We start from the raw sequence: 22,970 nt of genomic DNA, 5'->3' as shown, positions 1-22,970 counted from the left end.
TAAAATTTTTAAAATTTTTTGAGGTTGCGTTGGGTCTTCGTTGCTGCGTGTAGGCTTTCTCTAGTTGTGGTGAGCGGGGCTACTCTTCCTTGTGGTGTGTGGCCTTCTCATTGCTGTGGCTTCTCTTATTTCAGGGCATGGGCTCTAGGCACGCGGGCTTCAGTAGTTGTGGCATGCAGGCTCAGTAGTTGTGGTTCACGGGCCCTAGAGCGCAGGCTCAGTAGTTGTGGTGCACGGGCTTAGTTGCTCCGTGGCATGTGGGATCTTCCTGGACCAGGGCTCGAACCCATGTCCCCTGCATCCCTCCAGTCTCTGCCTCTATGGTTTCACTGCCTTGTCCTCTTCTGTTTTTCTGGGGATTTTTTCTCTTTCCTTTGCTTTTTTTTTTTTTTTTTAAATGGCATTTGTGGTTGCATTTTGGATACACCCAGGTAAATAATCTTCCCATATCAAGAGTCTCAATCAAGCTACAAAGATCCTTTTTCCATAAAAGGTAACATTTAAAGTTTCCAGGCATTAGAATTTTTTATCTTTGGGGCCATTATACAGCCTGTTACAAATACCAACTAGACATGTTCCTTTGCGTGAATCTACTCAGTCTTCACAGCTGGTCTGTGAAGTAGTTTCTGCTGTTCCAATTTATAGGCGAGACCATTGAAATCCAAGAGATGGGTGACTTACCCAAAGGTACATGCGGTAAGTGGTTGAATATTTGATTCAAACCAAATTCTGTCTGGCTCCGAATTGATTTTTTCTGTTATATCCTAGCAGTAGATACACAGTAGATTCTTCATAAATGTTTGTTGATATAAAAGGAAATCTTCATTGAGATTTTGAAGTTTGCTGCTTAATCATTTTGTCACCATTTCTAAAAGTTCATTGATTTTTAAAACATTTTTATGCATCAGATGTCTCTTCAGAAAGTGTTTTCTAAAGTGAGTACAGTGTTGTCTCCAAATGGATCACCACTGAGAACTGGAGGCAGTTTTTTCCGTGTAATTCCACATAAGGGATATGAAGATTTCATGTAAAAAATTAAAAAAAAGAATTGAAAATCTGAGAGGGTGAAAATACACACCAAAGCCATTAGTCTACAAAAGCTGAAAGCCTCCATCTTCAATCCCATCCAAGATTGTTGAGAATTAGCTACTGTATCCCTATGAAATAATGAGGTTTCTGCAGGTACTGAACATAAGGTTAAAATTCATTCAGTGTTATATATCTCCTTGATTTCCCCTAAGTCCTAGATGTGTGTGAAGCTGTGTTACTGGACTCTGATAATTAACTATAAACTTTGTGGTGAACATTTTAAAAACATCACGTGGTAAAGTTATTTTTGAAAATTCAAGAAGCACCACTGGGTCATTTCCTCTCCACTAGTTTATGCTACCTAATATTAAGACACCGGTTTTCTTGGCCCAGGAAGGCATGTATAATCTTAATTTTCCCTTGCTGAGGTAACAAATTACCACAAATATAGCAGCTTGAAATAATACCCATTTATTATCTCACAGTTACATCAGAAGTCCAGGCACATGTCTCAGCTGGTTCTCCGCTTCTGATTTCAGAAGTCCAAAGTTATTGGCAGAACTGCATTCCTTTCTAGAGACTCTGGAGGTGAATTTACTTCCAAGCTTATTTAGGATGCTGGCAGAATTCAGTTCCTTGTGGCTGTACAACTGAAGTTCCTGTTTCTTTGCTAGATATTGACTGGGGGCTGTCCACGACTTCTAGAGGCCACCTGACTTCCTTGGCTTATGGTCCCCTTCCTCCACCTTCAAAGACAGCAGTGATGGGCTGAGTCTTTTTTAGCTTTAAATGTCTCTGATCTCCCTTTTTGCCTCATGGCTCCTCCGATGTCTTCCACCACGTCTTTTGACTGACATTTCTTCTTTCCTCTTCTTTTAAGGGGCCATGTGATTATATTAGGTCCACCAGGATAAGCTTCCTATCTTAAGGTCAGTTGAATCATAACCACGCAGTCCCTTCATGGAAGTAACTAGACTAGTGTTTGACTGAATAAACATGGGACAGGAATATCGTGAGAACATTTTTAGAATTATTCCTAAACTAGGTGTATGGTCTCAAAAAAAGTGTACTTTTAGTCTTCTATATTTCTAGGCTTTAAAGATCAGATTACTCAGGAAGGATATATAAAACCGGAAATATGGAAATAGCTGCCTATTTTCCTAAATACAATTGAAAGACACAATAACTGAAGGTTCGAACACACAGCCACATTTTCATCTCACAGATGAATAATAGATGGTGAGCAAAGTTTAGACACAATTTAAGAAAGAAAAAAAACTTCACTTATTCTCAAAATCTTATATATGTAATGCACAAGGGATAATAAGCATGGGCTGTGTTCAAATGGAAAGAACAAGCATGTACTGAAATCTTTAATGCAAGGATTGAAAAGAACACATAGTGTATAGTGTACTGACAGAGAGTGTTAAAACACTTTTCCGTAAGTGATTTAATGAGCCATGGTAGATCACCTCAGCATTATCAACTGTCTTATCTTGGAGGCAGATCTTCTATTCCTTTCAGTTGCTTCCTTTGGAGTCGTTCTAGCTGGTGATAAGGGAATTTTCTCCAGGAGCCAATTAGACATTGAAAGATAATTCTACATGTGATAATTTAGTGCTTTCATTGACCATAATAGAAAAACATTATTACCACTCAAAACCCGATATGATTCACACCATAGAATAGTGTCCTCATGTCAATGTTCTCACAGAATAAAAATGCGCATGATGTCGGAACAAAGATTTTTAGGAGCAGGTGAATTTCCTCCCCACACAATTTCCCCTTCAGTCAGTTGGACACTGAGTTGCGGATAGTGAGGAAGTGCTAGGGGTTGGCTGAGCCACAATAAGGAAAGAGCCTGGGTCACTGGATGTCCACGTGGAGAAGACCTCTGAGCAATCAGGAACACCTGCACTGGATAGTTACGTGAGCTAGAAATATCCTTCTATTATGTTTAGGCCTTTATACACTTTGGATATGTGCTTCCCAGCAGCTGGTATCACCCACACTAATACATCCTCCACTGATCCTACCCTAGAGTTCATAACATAAACCACACTGCAAGTTCTGTAGTCCTTGACTCTTCAGATTACATAAATCCTTATCACTCTCAAAATTTTTTCAAGGATATCATTTATGTTGTAAAGGTTAAGAGTGTATTTTGGAATTCAGAGCTAAGAATCTGAAACAAATATAAATTTTTTTGTGCAGTATTTCCACAGGAACAAAACACTTTAACATCATTTTCTTTAAGTTTTAATAATGGAAGGGCTGCAGAGCAAAGAGCAAAATTTAAAATAGTATAAAAAATACATGGACAAAAATGCTGAAATGTTATTCTCTTGTACAACATTAACTAGTACAGGATGATCTTGACATAAAATTAAATTCAGGCTACCCTGGTGGCGCAGTAGTTGAGAGTCCACCTGCCGATGCAGGGGACGTGGGTTCATGCCCTGGTCCGGGAGGATCCCACATGCCGCGGAGCGGCTAGGCCCATGAGCCATGGCTGCTGAGCCTGCGCGTCCGGAGCCTGTGCTCCGCCACGGGAGAGGCCACAGCAGTGAGAGGCCCGTGTACTGCAAAAAAAAAAAAAGTAAATGATAGAACTGGGCTGACACCTGAGAAAAAGTCTACGGGGTCAATAGAATCAGTAATTATTAGTAATAACTATATTAACATTCATATTACTACTACTTATAACATCTTTTACATCTATAATATCTCAACAAGCATAAATGGAATTAATATTAAACGTTGTAACTATATGAGTAAACAAGCTTAGAGAGATTTCCAGCAAATGAGCCAATGTCATATAGCTACCATGCTCATGTTTCAGAATTAGGAATTGTGTCCAAGTCCTTGCATCATTTTTAAAAAGTCCTGATTAGGAGTCTCTGATTCACCATAATAACCATCAACAAATAAGAATTAGTGATAAACTACTCCATGCTGAGAATTTTAGGATTCTTTCCATAGTAGCCCATTTCAGCTAGTGCTTTTACTAATTCTCATGCCACTATCCCTGGCCTCAAATAAAAAGGTAATGCTGCTTTCTTGAAGATAGAGTTAACTCCTCTGAAAAATAACAAATTCCCATTGGAAAAAAAAACCATTTGGACTTACACAGAATAACATTTTAAGATAAAAGTAAAGAATGTTACCCATTCTTTTCATTTAATAAATACAACGTCCAGATTAAATGCTTTTCCTGATTTAAAGTTTCTTAAAAGTGAGTTAATATACTATTTCTGTTTACTACATTACCTAAAGTATAAGGATTTTAAGAAAGCCAAATACTTAATTAAGAAAACAGAGCAAATATGATTTGTAACTATAGTGACAGCTTGATTTAAACTTGGTCTTTTATATATGATATTCAGAATTAGGATTATTTACAAAATCACATTATTGATTATTCTAGGAAGGCAATGAAAAGTTGTGTAAATGAAGGCAAATTACATTATGCTCACACAACACTGAGTTACATTTAGTTATAGGGAGACTAACGAAGGTGGGTGAGAACTCAGATTCAAATCATTAATCAGAATGTTCATTAGCAAAACAGTCTTAAGAATTACATTATTAAATCACTCCATTTTAAATAGAATTTATTCAAGTCATTTGACAATAATTTATCGTTGTACCAGAAACAATGGTGATACGTTACAGGTGCAGGAGGCATTTTGGAGAAATAAGACATACTATTGATGAGTCCCTCCTCCCCTAGGGCTTACTTTCTAAGTGCTTACTTGTCTAAAAGAGACAAGAAAGAAAGCAAGGAAGAAGAGACAGGAGGACGAAAGAGTTAAATAACTGTCAGATGTTGACTGAGGGCTTCCCTGGTGGCGCAGTGGTTGGGAGTCCGCCTGCCGATGCAGGGGACGTGGGTTTGTGACCCGGTCCGGGAGGATCCCACATGCCGCAGAGCGGCTGGGCCCGTGAGCCATGGCCACTGGGCCTGCGTGACCGGAGCCTGTGCTCCGCAATGGGAGAGGCCACAACGGTGAGACGCCCGCGTACCGCAAAAAAAAAAAAAAAAAAAGTTGACTGAATTAACTGATGAAAAATAATAATAGAAAAGAAGTGTACAAGTGAATACCAATGAACCTATTCTCAATAGATCAGCCAGACTTTAATCAAGGAAACAGAACCACTATGACTGTGATGCAATCAGGAATTTATTATAGGAATTAGACGTTGCGCAGTTGTAGGAGAAATGGGGAAAGCAAGGTTTCACAAAGGGGAGGTGGAAGTTTATTTAGCAGTCATTATACATCACTAGGCACCCTCCTGAAGCACTGGCACAGGGGCCCATGTTAAAGCTTACAGGCGATCTGGAAACAAGGACCACCCAGCTGCTGGAGTGGGCTGCAGTGGATGTGGGTATAGAAGGAACTCTTCGGTTACTGCCTCTGTGAGTTCACAGCCAAGCATGTAGTGGGCCTGGGAGGCTGTGGTTCAGGAGGGTCAATGGACAAGAAGAGCAGTATTCAGAGCACGGAAGAAGAGTGAGGATACGCTGGGACCCATCAGCACCTCCACATCTGTCTTTCTCTGCCTCAAACCATGATGACATTTAGGGAGTGACAGCTACTGCTTCACTGGTCCAAATCTCATGCAAATTCTCTTGTGGGCAACTCCAAGCTGGGACTATACAGGGAAGAGGATTCTGAGACATGTAGTTCCAGACTAGCCAAGCTGACAAAATTCAAACTCTCCCATGAGGGCTTTTGGAGTACACACAATTTCACTTTTATCTATGCTATGTGGTATCTAGATTTCCTGTTTATAACATGTTATTTCAAAATAAGGTCATAAGCAAAAATAATTACTTTTAGAAATGATGTTAAAATCAAAGTCAGTAAGTGCAAAGCTATAAAGTTATAAAATCCCTTTTTAGTCTCCTTTTGGTGATTCTGCAAGTTGCTCTGCTTACCTAATGCTTTGCACTTTGCATGTATCATTTCAAATTCTTATGAAATCCCCACAGAGTAGTGGCAATTTGCCAGAGCTTTTGCTCTCACTTTTCTGAAAAAGATAAACGAAGTGAGGAGAAATGTAGTGGCTTGTGCAACATTCATGGTGGGGTGAACCCCCAGAAGATGCTAGCATGATGACTCCTCTATTCACTAGTCTATGCAGTGAGGACAGTGTTCTCTGCTGCAGGAAGTCAGAACAGGTATCAGGGGATGGCATCAGCTGATCTGCAAGTATAGTATGTACACTTATTCCTTAAGTGCATGGAATAGATCCATGCAATTCAGATCATTTCTCCAGAGAATGTCAAGGACTGGAAACCACATGCAAAACTCTGGCAATCTTCATAGCATGAAAATAATGCATTGCACACTTCCAACTGAAAGAGTGGGCTTGTGCCTGATTTAATAAATGCGACTTTTGTATGTTTCAGTACAAATTCACTTTATTTCAGTAATTCTCTGGAGCCCGGATATTGTTTCCATTCTCTAGTAATCAATAGCCAACGTCAACCAATTTGACTTTTTTTAGTATTTATTTATTTAGGCTGTGCCGGGTCTTCATTGCAGCATGAGGGATCTCCGTTGCAGCATGTAGGATCTTTAGTTGCGGCATGCGGACTTCTTAGTTGTGGCATGCATGCGGGATCTAGTTCCCCGACCAGGGATCAAATCCAGGCTCCCTGCATTGGGAGCATGGAGTCTTACCCACTGGACCAACGGGAAGTCCCTTGATTTTTTTTTTAACACGGTTCATCTGTTATATTTAGACAGTACCTGTAAATAAAACAAAGTGATTTGAATTGGAGAGATATTGGTATTGAAGACAAAGTCGTAAAACTGATTTGTAGTTAAAACAGACATTTTTATATTTCCAAATCTAATATGATCCGAATCCTGTAAGATAATGTTCATACCAGTGGAATTGAAGTGGAGAAATACAGTGTTTGCTTCAAGAGAATTACTACCTTAAGGTCAGGCTAAATGTATTTTTTTCCTCTACAGCTATCAAGTGGATTTAGACTGTGTCATTAAAATGAAAAAAACCTCTATATATTATCTGTAGAGATGGATGGGAAAATGCTTTAAGAGGAGATAAATTACACATCGAAATAAACAATTTTACTAAAATGTGGAGTTTCAAGTAAAAAGTTATTTCAGCAAATAATCTGCTATTTTTATAGGAAGCATTTGGCCTCACAGTCACAGGTCCATATTTCAGAGACAATGACAATGAAGAGGTCTTTATTAATACCAAAGAACACTAAGCTGGATTAAAACGTTAAATAACATTTTTTTGCCTGTACTTTATTTTATTTTTTTAACATCTTTATTGGAGTATAATTGCTTTACGATGGTGTGTTAGTTTCTGCTGTATAACAAAGTGAATCAGCTACACATATACATATATCCCCATATCTCTTCCCTCTCGCATCTCCCTCCCTCCCACCCTCCCTGTCCCACCCCTCTAGGTGGTCACAAAGCACCGAGCTGATCTCCCTGTGCTATGCGGCTGCTTCCCACTAGCTATCAGTTTTACATGTGGTAGTGTATATATGTCCATGCCACTAAGTACATCAGATGTACTTTCTTCATCCATAAATATGAACTAATTCTTACTTAATTCTAAGACTGTGGAGATTAAATGTGATAATCCATTAGAAAATATCTAGCATCTACTGATACATGGTGTATGTACACTAAATGTTTATTTTCTTCCTTTCTTCCTTGAGATTTACTTATTATGGCACAATTTGCAAAATCAGTTTACTTGCCTCAAAGGATTCGCTCAAGTATAAAAAGGGTCAGGAGGAACTCTGAGAACAAATATCAGATTGTATTAACATGCAGCCCATTTTTGCTTCTAATATGCCAACTGTTTTCCTTCCTGTAGCAGAAAATCTTACTCCCACAGAATTAAAAAAAAAAAAGAAAGATGTCACTATTGAGACCTGTGTTTCCTACTAACCTCTACCAGTATGCCAATACCTAAACTTATTTGACCAAATAGGGACCCATAATCCATTTATCCTAATGTTATGTTCATGTCTCTTACCATCTTCTCTACTACTTCTGAACAACACAAACTTAACATTCCCCTTAGCTAGACTAAACTTTAAGCAAGTTTCTTTCTGACTGTAGGCCCCTGACCTTTCTTTTCTTAGAGCATTTATTTTAGAAAACGAGTAATTGCAAATTCTTTCTCTGCCTCTTTGAAATGTAGAGAAATCTTCTCCCAGCCTCTTACCAGTTTTACAACCCAGGGATGTCTTTTTCAAGGACCTGGATGCCATCTCTGAAATGTAATCAAGAAAGACGGTACCCCTATCTCCCAGTGAGGGGGTAGCAACCTAACTCAATAAGTAGCCACTAGCAAACACAGATGGCTTAATCACAAAAGAAAACATCTGAAAACTCAGGAGTGATTTTCAATGTGTTAGACACAGCCCATTGACCAACCCCACCTTCCTATGTCCTCTAGTACTTTTCCACTAACTCACCCCAGCTCTTAAAATCCCTCCTGCCTTTTGTTTCAGTGGAGTTCTCCTCCTGGGCAGTAGTCTTGAATAAAGTCAACCTTGCCTGTTCAACTATGTCTGGTGCCATTTTTCCTTGACAGTGCCCTCCTTACCAAGTGAGTTCTATGACTCATCATTAAAATAATACCCTTACGAATATCTTGAGCTCATTTGCCCCTCTTGTGCCCAAGTCCCAAATCCAGAAAATCAGCCTCTTCAATGCTTTGGTTACAGAAAAACACACAGCAAACTGATTCACTTCACTCCCTGTCTGCTGACTTCAAGTCCTAGAACACCATTTCATCCCTTCGTTTGCCTTAAATGCCCCACACCTCCTTAGCCACACTCATTTTTCAGCAGATGACATCATTTCCTATTCTACAGAGAAAATAGAAGCAACCGAATAAAATCTCCACCAGCTTCCACCATCTAACCACCTGCAACTTTATACTCTGCCTTCCCAACAATTGTTGATAAGCCGGCTGTTCCTAGGTCTCAGGCAGCCCTTCCACTGTGTCCCAGAAACTATTCTCCCCCAGTTTTACTTAAGAACACAGCAGTAGAAACTCTCCTCGCTTTTACCTTGTGTTACCAATTTTCACTACTCTGCTCAATCAGTCCCATCATCCTGCAACATTTTGTAGGTACTCCCATTTAGGAATAATTAATAGCAACAACAACAACAACAAAAGCCCTCTCAATTCCAAATCCCCTTCCAGATACTGAAATTGATTTCTCTTCCCCTTTTCAACAAGTCTTGAGAAAGTGTTTATAAGTTCTCTCTTCCCATCCTCTTTTAAACTTCCTGAATTTAGGCTTTAGCTCCCACCTACCAAAACTGTTTTTGTCTAGGCCACAGATAAACTTTAAATCCAATTCTAAGGAGGCAATTTATTTAACTTGTCAGCAGCATTTGGTATAAGCAATATTTCCCACAGTTGCTTCACATGGCTTAAAGAACACAAAACTGTTTAATTTTCCTCTTAAATAACTGACCCATCTTTCTCAGCATACTTTACTGTTTCTTTCCATCTTTCTATCCCTTAGTGAGTGTGACTGGAGCTTCAATTCATAATTGAAGTTCAATCCATAATTGAACTTACTCCCTAGGGGATCTCATTCAGTTTAATGGTATTAAATACCATCTAGATGAAAACAATGCCCTCATTTTTATCTCGAGCTCAGATTTCTCCCCTGAATTCAGAGTATTTATCCAACTACTTACCAGACATTTCCATTTGGCTGTCTAATGGAAATCTCGAGCATAACATGCCCAAACCCAGACTTCCTGATTTTCATTCCAAACCTGCAACTTCAGGGTCTTCACCATCTCTGTCAATGTCAATGCCTGTGTCACCTTCTCATTTGCCAGGGAATGAAGGGTGAAGGTGGCACATGGGAATTAACCTTGATTTGTCATTCTCTGTCTCACAGAGTGATGCTTTACAAATGTAAGATATTACAACTTTGTACAAAATACGCTGGTAGCTTCCTGGCCCATATAATGTGAAAGCCAATGGCCTCACAATGGCCTATAAGGCCTTACCTGGTCTAATCTCTCAGTTACCTCCCTGAACTCATCTCCTACTGCTCTCTACTCTATCCACACATGCCGCTTGCTGTCCCTCAATATGACACACATGCTACTGCCTCAGAATGTTTAGAGTTGTATTTGTTTTGTCTGAACACTCTTTTGCAAATGTCATGGCTCACTCTCTCATCATCACTACTCCCCTGGCCATCCTATTTCAAATTTCAACTCTACCCCTGCACCACTCCATCACACTATCTTTCTCCTTGCTTTACTTTTCTCCAGAATCCTTCTTAACATCTGATGTAACATATATTGATATATGCATGTATTTATCATCTGTTTAGCTTAATTTAACACAAGCCTTGTGAGAATAGAGATTTTTGTTTTCTTGGTACCTAGAAAAGTGTCTGGCACCTAAATATTTAAGAAGGAAGGGAGGGAAGGAGGAAAGAATGAAACTAATTTCAATTCCATAATATTAAGAATTATATATTATTAAGAATCAATCATCTATGTGGTAGTTATTAGAGTGTTTATTTTCTTAGCCTTCTTTTTGAAACTTCGTTGCATATTTGTCAGCTCTTAGAACTTGGTTAAGATAGAAGATAGGGGGCTTCCCAGGTGGCGCAGTGGTTGAGAGTCCGCCTGCCTACCGATGCAGGGGACACGGGTTCGTGCCCCGGTCCGGGAAGATCCCACATGCCACGTGGGCCCGTGAGCCATGGCCACTGAGCCTGCGCGTCCGGAGCCTGTGCTCCGCAATGGGAGAGGCCACAACAGTGAGAGGCCCATGTACCGCAAAAAAAAAAAAAAAAGATAGAAGATAGGACCCTAGCTTGAATATAAAATTCCAGGGACAGATATAAAAACACTGCATCCTCTTTCTCCCACTTATGCTGCCCTTACAACTTAATTTGATCTCAAATCCCTATCCCCTCAAACCCTGTAAAACTGTTAGAAAGAGTTCTATTCTTAGAAATTATATGAATTCAGTATCATCCTCTCTCAAAACTCTTAGCTACTAAGAGAGAATTAGACCAGGTGGTCAGGTTGAGTTTACTGCAAGACCTAATTCTTAGTAGAGTCTCCCTGGGTAAGGGTTTGCTTCTCAGTGTTGATGATTCTACATCTTAAAATTATTTAACTAAAATAATAAAGAGCCTCAAGAACATATTGATTTTTTAGAGTAAAGGCACAATTTGTTAATGTACCTTTATTGTAATATAGAATGTATCTTTCCACTCATCAGGAAACATGCTTCTCTATATTTAACCTCTAATATCTCCTCCATAATAATCTTCTATTAAGGACTGTCATGTTAAACTCCTGCACTTATACTCCTATAATGGTTCCCTATTATTTTGCAGATTAAGTCTAAAATTCTTATAGTTATACAATTATTATTAAATATCCAATCTCAAAATCAACTTAATTTTTTATAATTCAATTTAACTTCTGTTTCTATTTTATCATTGTGGATGAAATCTTCAGTCTCTTCTAGGGTCATCTATATATTTGTTTTTATCTGAATAATAGTATTAACTTTTACTACCATTTAATGTAGTACCCACTCCCCACATACACCATATACCTCCCAGGGATTTCTTATAGTACTCAGGTCTTAAGTTGTGTCAAGGAACGAATCGAGGGAGGGAGGACAATGTGGTCCTTTGCTCCAATAATTTGACAGTGTGATATACATCACCCAGTTGGTTTGGCTACCAGTGACTAGACACTATTCTGTGCCACGTGGAACACAAAATACTTTGGAGAAAGTGTCCAAGGCTTCATCTTTCTACACCCACCACACGCTTCTCTCTGGGGGCATGCTAGATACCTTCTGAGATGCTAGGTGGCTGTCCTGTTCACAAGATACAAGACTCACCAACACATCTCTCTCTTTCTCCATCTATCTTTCTTACTTTTCCCCTCCCTCCCTCTCTCTATCTATCTTTCTCTACCTTCTCTTCTCTCCACAGTTCAAGGGATCTCTTTTGAATCTAGGGGCCTATAAGTGGGAGCTTCCTGCTCTGGTTCTCTCAACGCATATTGTTTATACCAGGAATCCTTTCCCTATTTGACGCATCTAGATTCTGGAAATTAAAGTTGTAAGGACTTGTAAGTCTTGTCCTATTAGCATCTCTAGCACATGCCTCCTCCAAAACAATGAGCGCAGAGCTCACTAGCTTCTTGAACGGAGAGACAAGTAAGGGGAGGGGGGGAGAATTATGACTTAAGATCAGGAACACAACAGCTACAGTTGGATTCCCACTTCATCTCCTCACTCATCCACACTCTGCCTGCATTCCCATAACATCAGATGGTTCAGAGCTTCCTGAATGCATTCTCTCATTCATATATCCCAATCTTCGACCAGTGTATTTGTCTTCTGCCCTGAATGACTCTTCATGTACAAACAAAAATGTGGGCAGTATGATGAAAGAGAAGGAGATAGGGATCCCACTCCCAGCACGTTCATACTTGGGTGCACCACCCTCTTCCTAGAGGAGGATGACAGTGTTAGCCTCTGCATTAAATAGTGGGGAAGAGTAATTATTTTTTTCAGATAAAAACAAACCTATAAATGCATGTCTGTATATACATATATGCACATATATATGTGTATGTGTCTGTATACACATATCCATGTATCTTTAGATGCAGGAATATTTTGTTTAACATTCGCATAGATCTGTTGACCATTTTATGGACCCTTTAACGTGTATACACACTACTTTGAAGACTTCTGTTTAACATATATTCACCTCTAACATTTTATGCATTTAAGGTGCCATCTTAGTGTCCTGGTACCAATTTTTCAGACATATTACAACTCATTATTACCGAACTTACCTTACATTAATTACTTGATGAGTTTTGGGAGAGAGATTAGTCACTTGATAGTAATTATGATGACATTAGTGTTCTCAGCAGAGCTTCCACAAATCATTTCTTCCTGTGGCTTACCTCTGGAGGTGGATAAACACATATACTTTATGAAAATGGTGATTACTTTCAATATCATAGGGTAATATTTTCTGACCTTGCTCCTGAATTCTGAGGATGAAGCTCACTATGCCCAGATTAGAGCTCATCTGTACAAACCCCCAGTTAAACCCCTTGGAAAAGAGTTTTCAATAGTAAGGATTTGGTTTATTATCATGCAAGGATATTTTTTACCCTCTATCTACAATGTACACCTTTCTACAGCTTTTATTTTCAGGGTTATCAGCCACAAGTGAGCCCTCAGTACAGTCTAGAGATTCTTCTAGGTTCATTGGTCAGCTCCATCTAACTTTGTTTCCAGCATCTACTCTAAATCCTGCCAACGTCACTAATGATGTAATGTTGCTGAAGTATCTGATCACTTTTTGGTTGTTATTTTGACCCATCAGCAATTATCAGGTTAGTTTGCCCAAGAAGGCCATTATCTCTCTGAGAAGCAGCTCTCTCAGTAACAATACACTGACAAGTTCACCTTTACCTGTTAAGGATTCAACAAAGTCTCTTTGCCACAAGACATTTTTCTTGATCACAGTTCTATCCATACAGTCTTAACTCTCACCATTCCCTACGTCTTACCTTTTATTCCAACCATATCCAATTTTCTCAAGTCTCTAAGTTTTTGCAAATGCTACTCCTTACTGTAATGTCCTTCCGCATCCTTCACATTTAACACACAGCCCAGATCTCTGAAAACTATCTCTGTGCACCCACAAATATCCTCCTTCCCTTGTCTGGGTCTCAGCCTTCTCCTCTGTGCTCCAAGCACCTCCTCTGTGATAACAATTTTTAACTAGTTTTATTGTCAGTTTACTTTCTGGCCTTTCCATAAGATAGTAGGTTCTTCTGTATAGTATAGGGACTTGCAAAGATTAGCCATTCAGTAAATGTTTGTTGAATAAATCTCCATTCTTTCCCCACTTTCCCTTTTTTCCTAACCTTTTCACATTTAAGTATTTTGAAACTTTAAAAGTCAAATTATTTTTTAAAAAATCAGAATCTCATAACCCCATTGTGTGCTAACCTTTATAAAAATAGCAAGAGAAAACGTATATTTTTGCTTTTGATTTTAATACTATTGATATTGTTGATGTTGAAAACAGAATTGTTTTCCTAAATATGTTAGAAAATGAATCAATAGATTGAATCAGATCTCTTTTAATCATTTAATGATTTAAAATTTAAAAATAAGATACAAAACATAAGTTTTTATTTTTCTAAAATTCTCTAACTTTTTTGAAAAAAGATCTTGCCACTATTCTACATTCACCACAAAGCTGCAATATAATTTGTAGGCCGGAAGTTTTAAATACTAAGCTTTGCTTATTAATTCCTTGAATTTAAACAGCTCTTAAAAGAAAAACAACTAAATTGCAGCCAGCATGAAGAAATTGAATTCAGTGGTGATGGCTATCATTAAAGCTTGTGACCTTACATTATTCTGTCATATGCCTAAGGGCATTAAAAGTACTCTAAATTAATTTTAGGAGCTACACAGTCATGTTTCCTTTAATCACAGAATCCAAGAGCAGTATGCTCCTTGGTGCTCTGCTATCATATTTTTAATCTTCATAACATGATTCTGCAGTGTGTCCTGTTTATAGAAAAGTTCTGCAGATTTTTCCAGAATTATTTTCTTTTAATCTTGGTAATAATATGCATCTCTTCATACCTTCTCCCAATGCTTCACTGAAATGAGAAAAAGAAATTTTTTCTTTGCATTATATGTTCAGTCAGCCTGTCTACTCCCAGTGTTTAAAGATGCCTTTAAGGTTGCCAATAACAGGCAAGCACGGATGTTCATATATCTTAAAGATCTTTGTGTGCTTTCAAAATGGCAGAAACTTAAATAGTGTTTAATTTGTGGTGAGCAGTGCAATTCTCACAGTAACCATTTATGCTTCATCCCTCACTTTATGGATAGGGTAACTGAGTCCTAGAGAAGTTTAGTAACTTGCCTGAGGTCAGCCAGCTGGTCAGTAGCTGGAATACAATCTAACAGAGCCAAACTTACAGGAAATGTGGTGTGAACGTAAATAATCCTCCCACCCTTACCTTCCTCCTGCAAATTAAACCTAAATGACCAAAAAATTACTAAAACTAATGGAAAAACTTACATCGGTCTCAGACACTAGATAGAGAATGACATTATTATGCGTCCTATGTCAAATAATTTCTAGATATGATGCAGATATTACTAAAAATAAGCTTCGGAGGAGAAACATCATCTTTTGTGGAGGAAGAAGTTCCATATCCCTGAAAGCAATAGTAGAGGCGATACTAAGAGATCAGGAAATACTGGACTGTCTGCTGAGCCAGTTTCTTAAGAGTCATGGGGGCACTCAGCAGCAGGCTAGTTATGGAAAACAGCTCTTAGGTGCAGGAATTTCTCTAAAAAGAGAGTAGACTCAAACCAAAAAGGAAGTAGTATCAGTACAAGACCAGCTCACTCACCACTTTTATCTGGCTAGTGGATCACCTAAAGTGAACTGCTAACCCTGTTAGCAGCATTTGATTCAGTTGATTAGTTCCTTCTTCTTAAATTATTTCTTTACTTGGCTTCTGGGAAATCATAGTCTCCTAATATTCTTCCTACAACTTGTTTCCACCTCAGTCTCTTTACAGCTTACCCCTCTCCTTCCTGAATGTTGAGTATTTCAGTGCCTGTGGCTCAGTGCTGCATTCCTTTGTCATAGGCACGCTCATTCTTGGTGACCTCATCCAGTCTTATGGCTTTAAATACCGTCTAATCACTGATGACTCTGACAGTATGTCTCCAGCCTGACTTTCTGTGATGAATTCAGACACATGTCCAACCGTCTACTCAATCCATCTTCTTGGATATGTTGAAGGAATCTGAAGCACAAATACCAAAAATGGAATTTCTGAGCTTTTCCCACAAATCTGCTCTACTTGAAGTCTTACCCATTACAATTAATGGGAATTCAACTTTGTATTTATTTATTTTTCATGGAAAGGCATTTTATTTTAAACATAGCAGTGTGTACACGTCAATCCCAAATTCCCAACCTATCCCTCCCCCCAACCCTTCCCTCGTGGTAACCGTAAGTTAATTCTCTAAGTCTGTGAGCCTGTTTCTGTTCTGTAAATAAGTTCATTTGTATCATTTTTTTTTAGAGTCCACATACAAGCAATATCATATGATATTTGTCTTTCTCTGGAATTCAACTTTTTAATTTCTGAAGCCAAAAACCTAATGTTCAATCGCAAGCAAATATTGGATTTTTAAATTTGTGCTTAGATACTAATTACAGTGTATACACAGGAGCTGGAACTGAGAGGATGGAGATATAGATGGGGAGACATTTCACTCTCTATGTTAATTTTTTTTAATACATGAATGTATTCCTATAGAAAAGTTAAAGGTAAAATTCCATAGGCTGAAGTAAATAGGAACACATTATTCATAGGGACAACGACACATAGATGTTAACATACTGCCTCCATGAGAAGAAAGAAAAGTTGCACATGTCCATCTTTTACAAGGAAAAATTAGAATTTTGTTATCTGCATTATGATCCATACCACAAAAGCAACACTCTTTTTAACTTTATCATTTGCTGCAAATAAACAGTTTATATAGATGAAGTGCTGAAAAAAATCAGTATTTATTAATCAATTTCTGTGACTACTTATTGCTTCTGTGTCACCAATCAATAGTATTTATCTTCTAAATAGTCCATAACATTTAGGTAAGCAATAAAACCCGAGAATTGAGGACAGCCCCAATTTGATTCTGTTCCTCCTGTTTTAAATTCCATCCTTAAATTTCAAAACATCACAAACCATATTTTAATATTTACATTTTAACTGTAATCTCTGCTTACAAAAATATTTGGATTATATTTTGAAATATGCAGTTGTAAGATGTCCCCAGGAAGAGAATAATAAAATTCTAAGAATTAAAGATACTGAAAAAATTTCATTAATAATCCCATGGTGTAAGGTAGAGAGAATTAAGAAATGTAGAAATGATGGGTTTCCCTTTACTTCAATCCAAAACAATCAGTGCTAGGGAAGCTGTGGAGTTCTGCTCTCAGCTCTGACATGTAAAGAGCTTGAGCTATTTGTAATGAGGTGGATGGACCTAGAGTCTATCATACAGAGTGAAGTAAGTCAGAAAGAGAAAGACAAATACCATATGCTAACACATATATATGGAATTTAAGAAAAAAAAATGTCATGAAGAACCTAGGGGTAAGACAGGAATAAAGACACAGATCTACTAGAGAATGGACTTGAGGATATGGGGAGGGGGAAAGGTAAGCTGTGACAAAGTGAGAGAGTGGCATGGACATATATACACTACCAAACATAAAATAGATAGCTAGTGGGAAGCAGTCGCATAGCACAGGGAGAGCAGCTTGGTGCTTTGTGACCACCTAGAGGGGTGGGATAGGGAGGGTGGGAGGGAGGGAGACGCAAGAGGGAAGAGATATGGGAACATATGTATATGTATAACTGATTCACTTTGTTATAAAGCAGAAACTAACACACCATTGTAAAGCAATTATACTCCAATAAAGATGTTTAAAAAATAATAAGAAAGAAAGGAAGAAAGAAGAGAAAAAAAAAAAGAGCTTGGAAGTCACCTCTCCCATGAGAATTAGGGTCCCAGGGCAAATCATCACCTGAAATTTGGAGAGAAAGGTGAATATAGAGAAGATTCTCTTACCTAGAGCAAGACATTGAAGCCATAAAGTGGCTGGAATATTTAAATTATTTTGACAAATTGCTGGAAGCTTATTTTGCACTAACTACAGGAGAGTGAGAAGCTCCTGGAGGCTACAGTCATAGCTCCCCAGCATTTTCATGGGTTTTATCTCCAGGGAAGCTACTAGGTTCTCATGGTGAAGATCAGAGACAAATCCCCTTATGCTTCCGGCAGGGGTAGTGGAAAAGTAACCATATTGAAATATGTCCAGAGCATGACAAAGGACTTCTCTCCAAGGGAAACAATTTTACCAGAACCTTATCTACCTAGGGGGAGGACAGTTAGTCAAATCCAGTACTAACCTTCCTGTACCCCCTAAAGAGAGGGGGAAAAAAAAACAACTAAGGACACAAAATGAAGGTCACAACCCAGGTACACAGGCCACTCTTTGACATAAATCTTAGCAATATTTTGATGGAATCTGTCTCCAAAGGCAAAGGGGAAAAAAAGGAAAAAGTAAACAAATCAGATCTAATTAAACACGTTTTTGCAGCAAAAGAAACCATCAGCAAAATGAAAAGACAGCCTATGAATTGGAGAAAATATTTGCAAATGATATGACTGATAAGGGGTTAATATCCAAAGTATATAAACAACTCATAAAACTCAATGTCCAAAAACAAACAAAGAACAACAACAAAAAAAACCCGATACAAAATGGGCAGAAGACCTGAAAAGACATTTTTCCTAAGGAAGACAAGCAGATGGCAAACAAATACATGAAAAGATGCCCAACATAGTTAATCATCAGAGCAATGCAAATACAAACCACAATGAGATATCATCACGTACCTGTCAGAATGGCTATCGTCAAAAAGCTCACAAATAAATGTTGGTGAGGATGTGCAGAAAAGGCAGCCCTAGTACAGTGTTGGTAGGAATATAAATTGATGCAACCACTGTGGAAAATAGTACGGAGTTTCCTCAAAAAACTAAAAAACAGAACTACCATATTATCCAGTGCATATACTCCTGGGTATATATCTGAAGAAAATGAATACACTAATTTGAAAAGACACACGCTCACCAATATTCATAGCAGCATTATTTACAATTGCCAAGATACGGAAGGAGCCTGTGCATCCATCAACAAATGATTGGATAAAGAAGAAAAGGTGTACAGGTATATCTTATGATAGCTCCAACTCAAAGACGGATCTAGTTCTGTACAGCACGTTTCCTTCATGGGGCTGTATTTTTGTCAGGGTTGATTTCTCTTCCAACACAGCTTCACTCTGCCCTTGATCCTAAGGACACAACATTCATCACTATGATTTGGGCTATAGAATGACAGCAGGCCCAATGCCGTTTTGCTTGCCAGGTGAGGAATGAGAGTGCTCACAACATCTCAGAGGAAACAAAAATCCTCTTTGGGGCCAAAACCCTCACACCTACCTTCCTCTTCAGTTTTTGAACATAACAACTGCTCTGAATTTAACGGAAGTAGGGACTATTGCCAGAATGAAAACAGTATTAACTAAAATAGCCTGTTGAGTCCCAGGCCAGATTTGCTTTATAAGTTAGAGCAAAGAGAACACGAGACTGTGTTGTTTGTAAGTTGGAGGTAATTTCCTGGGGTTATTTTTAAACCATGAGCAGAATTTCTCTGTGGTTGTCAGGACCTCCACGGACAGGGACTCACTTTTAGGACATACTTATTTGAGCCAGCATAATGTGTGAGCAAGAGAATTTCATTTGATAAAGCTATTAAAATAATGAATGTGGTTCACTGATTATTAAAACATTGCTGTCTGACTTTTTAAAAGCTTGAAAAACTCAGGAAAGTATAAAGAGAAAGTACAAATCACCTGTAACCTCAGCTCCCAGAGACAACTACTCAGCATTTTAGTCTTTTTAAAACACTTATAATTTTACAGAATTGAGATCTAAGCGAAAACGGTGTTTTAATTTAGCATCTTATTATGAGCATTTCAGCAGTTTTTATAGCCATCACTTTCTTGGACTGGATAAAAAGTGTCCTACAATTTTTTTTATAGTTCCCCTATGGTGAATCACGTAAAGAAATTCAACTTTAATGTATTTATCTTGATAACCTTTCTGGCATTAAAACCCTTAATTTTATCATTTATAATAAGCAATATAATTATTTTCTTTTCACAAATATTAATTAATAGTTTCAACTCATTGGTAAACCATATCCTCCTCAGATGAAGCAGCCACTGTTCTGATGAAAAAGATCCTTGTGTCTCTTTAATATGAAAGCTCAGTCACCACATTTAGCATCAGATGGTCTCTCATGGTCAGGTGTACGCATGTGCAAAATATGTGTGCTGTTTGTGTGTATTTGTAAGTGGGATGAGGATGTTTAGGGAAAAGTCATATTGGCAATTTTCTCCTTTCAGTATTTTTAAAATGACATTGAGTTCTGTGAGATTGATTCACACTCTGAGTTTCTTATGGAAGAGCCCAAGTTTAAGCCTTTAGAAATAGGTGAAAATAAAGCCTTTTCTTCTTGTTTATAGTATATATATTGTGATCCCCTCCCCCCCAAAGGTATAATCTTCATAAAATCCTTACTTATAGCTATTAGGAAAATTGGACCAAACCCCTAAGAAATACATTTAATGTTTACCTATAATACCCTTATTTTATGCCTGTTTTAGCTGAGGTTCTGCAGTTCCTTGAAACAAAATATAATCCATGATGATGTAGTTTGAAATTATGAGAAGCAAAACAACTGTAATAGATAAAGCACAAAAGAAAATTAGTACAGTACTAATTTAGCTAGCTTTGTACTTGCTGACAGTAACAAGAGCAACTCTTGATAAATTAACCATATTCACATTGATTTGAAAGTATGCATACTTAATAGAGAAGCTTAACTTTGCCTACCTACTGTGTCTGTTGGAAAAATACCAATTGGAGTTTACTTACTAACAAAATATCACAACTAGTCATTATGTAAACAGAGCTTCCCTTCAAATTTCCTTCTGCTTCTTTCTGGATGAGAAATCCATGGTAAAATTGTACACAGCACTCCTGTATTCCCTGTCATAGATTCTGTACGTTAAAAAAAAAAAACAAACAAAGAAAAAAAAAGAGTTTTTCCTTCACCCTTGCATATTTTCTCCTTTGTGAGCATTTCTGACTCATCTTTTCCATGAAAGTGCTAAGCTAGTGATGTCAAGATTATCACCACTGATTAAAAGGTAACGATGTGTGAGGGATTAGCTCAGTTTTATTTTGTCATATATTCAGGTGATTTTAACCCGTTTTCCACATATTGTACTTTTGACAAACTATTTTTTTATAAGTTTAATATTCTGAAAAATGGAGCTTTAAGTCAATTAAGTGATATGCCAGTAGACTAAGCGGTACATTTATAATGGAAAGGAGAGATAACAATCCCTTCAGATATCTTGTATGTGTACTGATGATTATGATACTTGAAATGCTACTGGAAAAGAAAGAACTCAACACCAAATCAGGTATATTTTATATACAAAATAAATCTTTATAAAATAAATCATCCCAAAGAAAATATGTCTGATACCAAAATGTAAATACATCTATTTAATTTATTTTTTTATACGTCTGACATGTTTAAGTTCATTCAAAAAGTCATTTGAGATGTAAGATGAAGTTATTCAAAAATGATCATTTTCGTGCTCACATCAGCAGCAGCAGATATACTAAAATTGGAGTGATACAGAGAAGATTAGTATGGCCCCTGTGCAAGGATGACACGCAAATTTGTGAAGCATTCCATATTTTTGCTGGAGATGGTCCCACTACTGGGCATATACCCTGAGAAAACCATAATTCAGAAAGAGTCATGTACCACAATGTTTGTTACAGCTCTATTTACAATAGCCAGGACATGGAAGCAACCTAAGTGTCCATCGACAGATGAATGGATAAAGAAGATGGGGCACATATATACAATGGAATATTACTCAGCCATAAAAAGAAACGAAATTGAATTATTTGTAGTGAGGTGGATGGATCCAGAGTCTGTCATACAGAGTGAAGTAAGTCAGAAAGAGAAAAACAAATACCATATGCTAACACATATATATGGAATCTTAAAAAAAAAAAAATTGGTCATGAAAAACCTAGGGGCAAGATGGGAATAAAGACACAGACCTACTAGAGAATGGACTTGAGGACATGGGGAGGGGGAAGGGTAAGCTGGGACAAAGTGAGAGAGTGGCATGGACATATATACACTACCAAACATAAAACAGATAGCTAGTGGGAAGCAGCTGCATAGCACAGGGAGATCAGCTCGGTGCTTTGTGACCACCTAGAGGGTGGGAGGGAGGGAGACACAAGAGGGAAGAGATATGGGGATATATATATATGCATAACTGGTTCACTTTGTTATACAGCAGAAACTAACACACCATTGTAAAGCAATTATACTCCAATAAAGATATTAAAAAAAAAGATCATTTTCTTCTTCACTTTAGATAATTGAGGATATATTTAAATAGAAGTACCTGATCAAGGATCCTTCCATTCAAATGGTGATTGGAGTAGGGACAATTTTGTCCTCTCAGGCCGTTCTTGAACTTCATTTTTTTAATTAATTTTTATTGGAGTATAGTTTATTTACAATGTTGTGTTAGTTTCTTCTGTGCAGCAAAGTGATTCAGTTATCCACATACATATATCCACTCATTTTTAGATTCTATTCCCATATAGATCATTACAGAGTATTGAATAGAGTTCCCTGTGCTATACAGCAGGTCCTTATTAGTTATCTATTTTACATATAATTGTGTGTATATGTCAATCTCAATCTCTCAGTTTAGCCCCCCCACTTTTGTATATGGACTTACTGGATCTTAACTACTTGAAGCATAATTTCATCATAGACAGAAAACACAATGATTGCAATGCAAACGGCATTCAAAATTTTTCTGCTATTTTTAAAGCACCCAGAGCACATCTTAATTTTGAAATGTCAACTGGAAGGAATAGATATAAAGAAAATATATTTTCATTTCCATATAAAATATGTAATATATATTAATATATGTTTAATTATAAAATGTAAATATGTAATTATATAATCATATCATAATCAAAATCAAATGATGGACCTTAATTCAGGGAAAATATTTTAAATTCACATACCAAATGGTTGACATCAATTTTTGACAGTCTACTTGACATTTCCCCTTGATCTCTAATAAGTATTT

General features: G+C 37.6%; 1 non-coding gene across 1 annotated transcript; it reads left to right on the top strand.

The window, feature by feature from the left end:
* The first annotated feature begins 21,428 nt into the window (after positions 1-21,428).
* On the top strand, positions 21,429-21,538 carry LOC115854888 (U6 spliceosomal RNA). Its single transcript, XR_004040165.2, has one exon. It is a non-coding gene; the product is annotated as a U6 spliceosomal RNA (small nuclear RNA).
* The last annotated feature ends 1,432 nt before the right edge of the window (positions 21,539-22,970 follow it).

The sequence above is a fragment of the Globicephala melas genome, chromosome 14 (genome assembly GCF_963455315.2).
Source record: "Globicephala melas chromosome 14, mGloMel1.2, whole genome shotgun sequence".
Taxonomy (NCBI): Eukaryota; Metazoa; Chordata; class Mammalia; order Artiodactyla; family Delphinidae; genus Globicephala; species Globicephala melas.
Note: the sequence above shows the minus strand (reverse complement) of the source record. Positions and strands in the feature narration are given on the sequence as shown.